We start from the raw sequence: 6,000 nt of genomic DNA, 5'->3' as shown, positions 1-6,000 counted from the left end.
GAGGTCTTCGTGGGAGCTGCTACCAGCCTGGTTGATAACACAAGCAATCTTGGAAGCAAACAAACAAACTCAAAAAAGCCAAACATACTTAATCTTGTGAATGGCAGCTTCCAGGGAACAGTGCCTTTCACTCCTGATCCATGCAATAAATGCAGCATGCTGACGATCACCACTGTCTGGAAAACCCAGACACCAAGGATCCACTAAACAAGCAAAGAGCATGTTTTATAACTGAATTCCAACACACTATCATTTCTGAACATAATCACAACTTCACCGCATAGCAGTTAAAAAAGCTGTTTAATTCCTCACAGTTCTTGCACGCAGAAAAATCACCAGTATTCCTGGCTTTCTGCAGGCGTTTTAACTTGCCAAGAGCTGCCTAAGAGAGTGTTCACTTCAAACAAAGCCACAGAGGCAACAGTCACTCGGGCTCATGGAAGGAATCAGATGATCCAGCACAGAGGCAGCAGGGAAGATCCCTGATCTCTCTGTAATACGCCCCTGTACAGGGCTCACCCTATAGCCTTAATCTACACCATCGTCTGTATTTAGCATGAGCAAAAGAGGAAACATGACTACCTATGCCTATATTTTATCAGGCTGTATAGTTGTGCCAGAAAAAAAAAAAAAAAAAAAAAGCATTTTATGTGGCTTTTGTGACCCCTGTGCTTGGCTTGGCCACAGTATGCCTTTGCAGGAAGCACACACTGCTTGGAAAGATGAAAGTCATGGCTATCAGCCAGTGAACAGCTGGCCATGAATGGCATTTCACCCACCTGCAGCACCTGAGGAAAAGCCCAGGCCTGTGGTTAGCAGCCGTGCTGGGTTTGGGCTCCCCTCCCATCCCTGTGCTGTAGGGCCAATCTATGCCTGCTCCTGCTGAACACGCTCACCTGTAAGCACACACTCGAACAGTAACAAAGGCAAAACCTTTGCAAAATCACTGGCAAATTCAGGCCCTAAATACAGCAGTTCCTAAATCTCAGACTTCAGCTCAGTGCTATCAATGCAGCTGCACTTCTCAAGCATCAGTCCAAATGTTAGAAATGTCTTTCATTTCATTTCCCATCCATACAAAGCAGAGACTCAGGATTGCTGCTGGTACCAGATAGGCTGGATGTATTGTAAGTAACACAGAGTGAACAGCGAGATAGCACAGGGAGATTGCCAACGTGGCAGGCGCGCCAGAAATACATGTTATTCTCTAGTTCGGCAGGACAAACAGGTGCATAAAACAGCATTTTCACACTGGGCTAAAAGGAACCAGTGCCATTTTAGTGCATTCAATTAAATACTCTCCTCCCACCCAACTAAGCACACAGAAACTAAAGAGACCATCTGGGTACTAAACAACAGGCAACAAAAAGACCAAATCAACCTCCGTCTGGTTTGCCTGGACTTTTCTAGGAATGGAGGACTCATGTCGTGGCAGTGCATACGCTCAGCAGTACACTCCACAATCTTGTTTGTAATTACTGTTTTCTAGATTTGATTCCTTCCTGATGAAAGATCAAACACTGGAAAATCTTCGCATGAGAGGAAGGAAGGAAGAAAGGAAGGAAGGGAGGGAGGAAGGAAGGGAGGGAGAGAGGGAGGAAGGAAGGAAGGAGGGAGGGAAGGAGAAAGGAAGGAGGGAGGGAGGGAGGGAAGGAACGAAGGAAAGAAGGAAAGAAAAAGGAGGGGGAGCTTATTTTTATTTTTAGCTACTGGTTTTTATAGCCTGCATTTCCTGTTTAAGGAAGTCACTATCCTCACAAAATGATAGACATCAAACTCTGAAGAGCATCGTATCACTTCCTCATGAGCCACAGCCGCATCTTCCTCAACAGAGGACAACACATATGGCCCTTAATTTTCTCTGAAAGACAGAAACTGAACATTGTAATGCTCAGTTTCCAGACAAAACCAAAACAAAAGTGGTCACGCTATATTTGCTATGCTAAGCTAAAGCAGCCCAGCATGAAGAACACAGAAAGACACTGTATAAGCCCTGCAAGTAGCGAAAGGGAAAAAGCATGGTTGAGGTATGGAGAAAGTCCTAGATCATTGCAGATGGCTAATGTACAAACAACTGGTAAAACGCAGGCTATGAAATCAAAGCCTCTACCACAGAAGTTAATCCCTTGCATGCAGAAAAACCTTCTCCTTAAAAGACTAAAAGTTTCAGAGCAGCTTGAAAACTCTTGAGGCAGGAGCACAATCCTCCTCTATGACCACCTCTGTGTAAGGCAATGCTGAACCTTCTTCTTCAGTACTTATGTACCATCTCACACTGTATTTCCCAACATGCCCACTAGACTTCTCAATTGCCCATTATATGATTTAGATAAAAGCTTTATGAAAGACCTCTCAAATGACTAGCAAGCAAGCAACACTGCTTACGTCAGACTACCAGAAGTCTTGTGCCTCGTGGTTTTAATTTAGACCCTGGATTCCCAAGAATGATTGGAGAAGCTCAGCTTTCAAAACCAAAAGCCTCCAGAGCTCACAGCATAATAGGAGTACAGACGGCCTCCTGAGCTGCATCAACAGAGAGGTGGCCAGCAGGGTGAGGGAGGGGATTGTTCCCTCTCTCTGCCCTCCTGAGACCCCATCCACACCTGGGGCCCCCAGCACAAGGCAGATGTGGAGCTGTTGGAGCGGGTCCAGAGGAGGGCCACAAAGATGATGAGAGGGCTGGAGCACCTCTCCGACAGAGAAAGGCTGAGGGAGCTGGGCTCTTTCAGCCTGGAGAAGAGAAAGATGCAGAGACCTCATTATGGACATCCAGTATTTAAAGGTAGATTATAAACAGGAGGGAAATTAACTTTTTATGTGGGTAGTTAGTGCTAGGACAAGGAAGACTGGCTTTAAACTAGAAGATGGGAGATTTAGGTTAGATATTAGGAAGAATTTGTTTTCTTTTTAACTGAGAGGGCGGTGAGGCAGTGGCACGGGCTGCCCAGAGAAGCTGTGGGTGCCCCATCACTGGAGGTGCTCAGGGCCAGGTTGGATGGACACTGGGCAGCATGAGCTGGTGGGGAGCAGCTCTGCCCATGGCAGGGGGTTGGAACTGTGTAATCTTTATGGTCCCTTCCCATTCTGTAATTCACAAGGTGTGCCACAGAGCTCAAGAAGAAAGCATGTCTTGTGTCAGGCATTTCCGTCAACACAGAGAGTTGGTGGAGAAAAGGCATATTGAGTAAGTGGGCAAAACATCCCCGGGTTACTGCTGCATCTACACTGTTAGCTGGTTAACAGACTTAGGGAAATCTATCAGATGGCCAGAGAAAAAGGATTTTAAACACTTTTCACACTAAACACTTTCCAAAGATAGCTCCTTCTTTCCTTTCCCCAGCAAAAACAACCACAAAACAAAGATGGCTGTTGTACCTAGGCCACTCCAAAAGTAATGCCTCCTATTTATTTCCATGGAAACTACAACAGATACAAAGAGTAGAATAACACTACTTGATAGAGCAAATTCTCAGCTACAAAACACTGCTTTTCAACACAGTCACCACCACTAGCTGTGCACTTTCACCAGTGATGAACAAAAGCCTTTACACCATGCTTGTAAAAATCTGCACCAGTAGAGGTGAGACACTGTCGCTGTGGCACTGCTGAAACGCACCACCCACTGCCTCACTGTTTTGGGATCCACAAACGTTCAGCAAGCACTGATGAACATCAGTGGGTACCGTTTTTTCTGCAAAGAGGAATTCAGTGACACACCTTTGATTCATACTCATTTCCATGTCAGACACCATTCTGTCAGACTGCCCCTCTGCTGCCAAAATGTAATGGAATGTTAGTGGGAAGGTTCACTCTCTACTGCCATATCACCAACACCCTTCTCTGAAGTTGTGAGCCAAAATAATAGCGTAGGAGGCAGTACTTTCAGAGGAGCCCTCATCATACTGTCAGTAGGTGCCTTACCTTCTTCACAGCAAGGCATTCAGACCATGATTGTGAAGTTTTTCTTCAAATAGATTTGTTCCTTTCTGCAACAAGGTCAATCATGTCTGTCACTTTGATTGCTATTTTGGAGTATTTTTAGTTACTGTACTAATCCATTAAACATGTTTAAAATGTCCATTAGATGGACAAATCTTTTTTTTTTTTCCACAGAAACCACAATTTCCACTCATTTAAGTGAACAACTGATGTTTAGCATTTTACAAGTAGAACCTTGCTGGGAGAGCCTTTTGTGCAATTTTCCTTGTTGCAACCTTAGCATCTGCTTTAGTTGTGCTGGTAAAGGTTTGTTAACAGGTCAGCTAATTGGCACAAGCAAGGACAACATTTGTCCCAGACTACTCATCTTCAGAAGGGAGAGAGGGCTTCAGTTGCTCCAATGGTAACTCATCTATGAGATGAACTGCAGTCTGACTCGTTTCCCCATGCACGCACAGGAAAAGTGAAGTGATTAAAAAAAAAAAAAAGCATTATAATTAGACACTGTGCTGTTTAATGAAATTCAGGTCATCTGGAATTGAAGGCCACAAACCCCAAATGATTTTTCCTGCCCACTGACTGGGCAGAATTTGGCACTCCTTCTCTAACCACTGTTGTTCTTATAACTAACAGGCTTCACTAAATTCTGTGCCAAGATGAGCCTTGATGTAATTCCAGCAACTTCACTGGATGAATATTTAGATCTGTCCTGAATCACCCTCATCCATTTTTTTCAATTTCCCAGAATACTTTTATGAACAGTCATTTGCCTTTGAATCCTTGGACATCAAATCAAGACTTTCTGCAGTCAGATAAGTGATACCAATGTCAGAATGATGAGCTGGGAGAGCAGACAGGGCTAGGTCTACATGGCAGCCGTGCCTGTTGCCTTGGGTCTTAGCTCATCAAGCTCCTAAGAATCAGTGGTTCACCTTCCTCATTAACTGCTCCATGGGTACTTCCAACACAGCCTAAGATGAGCTCTTTCAGCTGAGCATTCTTCCAAATACAAAGGCCTTGAAATTACATCTACAGAAAGACCACGACTAAGAAAATGAAGTTCTAACAAGTGTAGTTGGTACAAAACACAGTAAGACAAACTTCATGATCAAAGTTCATGATCATAGAACTGATTATCTAGTCATAATCACTCTCTACAACTAGAAAATGCACAAATCTGGTAGAGTTGGCTTCAGAAATAACTTGTGCTTTGTAGCCAAGACATGTTAATAGAAGTCTTCACTCCTGTGACCTTGCAGATGTCTGAAAATATAGCAGGTGATGTAATTTTCTTTTAAAGGCAGGTTCTTTTTCTCAGAGCATACAATGCTCTACTGTTACTGTCTTTAGTGCCTTTAAGTCTAGGTGCTACTTACTGTCAACATTCTGGAGCACTGGCAGAGGCAACACTCCTTCCCATGTGTGGTACGGAGCTTACGCTTCTACAGGAGGCAAATAATCAGTAAAGCCATTCCTTGCACTTATGTTATATTCAATACCATCTCTACTAAAATATCTCTACTACTTGTTGCATTGTATTGAGGCAAAGGTTAGGCTTAACACTCTGGAGTTTGTTTTCCTTCCTCTCTTATCCTTGTAAAAAGTGTGCTTCCATGAGAACAAGCACTTAAAAGGATGACAAAAACATCTCTCTGCAAACACATCGTATTTTAACCCTAAGGCAGAACTGCAGAACAAGAAACCAATTGAGGGTATTGTATTTCACAATCTCGTAAAGTTACCAGTTATACTGCTATTTTTGTAAGTTACATACTGCATTAGAAGATGAACCACCAGGATTTTTATTATTTTATTTTTGAATTAAAAAAAATGGCAGGCTGTCTGATTTTTCAGTAAAAATCCATATTTTAGATTAAATTGAAGATGTGTCACTGAAATAAATTCACTTGTCATGTCAATTCACTCTATGGAACTACAAATCTAAATTGGCACAATTCAGAAAGTAAAATTTTCCTCTACGTAAACAGCACCCCAGTTTTGATGCACTTAGCTTACTTACACCTACTTATATAAAATCTTAATTGCTACTAGACAAACCTG

This window comes from Gallus gallus, chromosome Z (assembly GCF_016699485.2).
Source record: "Gallus gallus isolate bGalGal1 chromosome Z, bGalGal1.mat.broiler.GRCg7b, whole genome shotgun sequence".
NCBI classification, from domain to species: domain Eukaryota; kingdom Metazoa; phylum Chordata; class Aves; order Galliformes; family Phasianidae; genus Gallus; species Gallus gallus.
The sequence above is the reverse complement of the archived record's forward strand: the minus strand, read 5'-3'. Positions refer to the sequence as shown.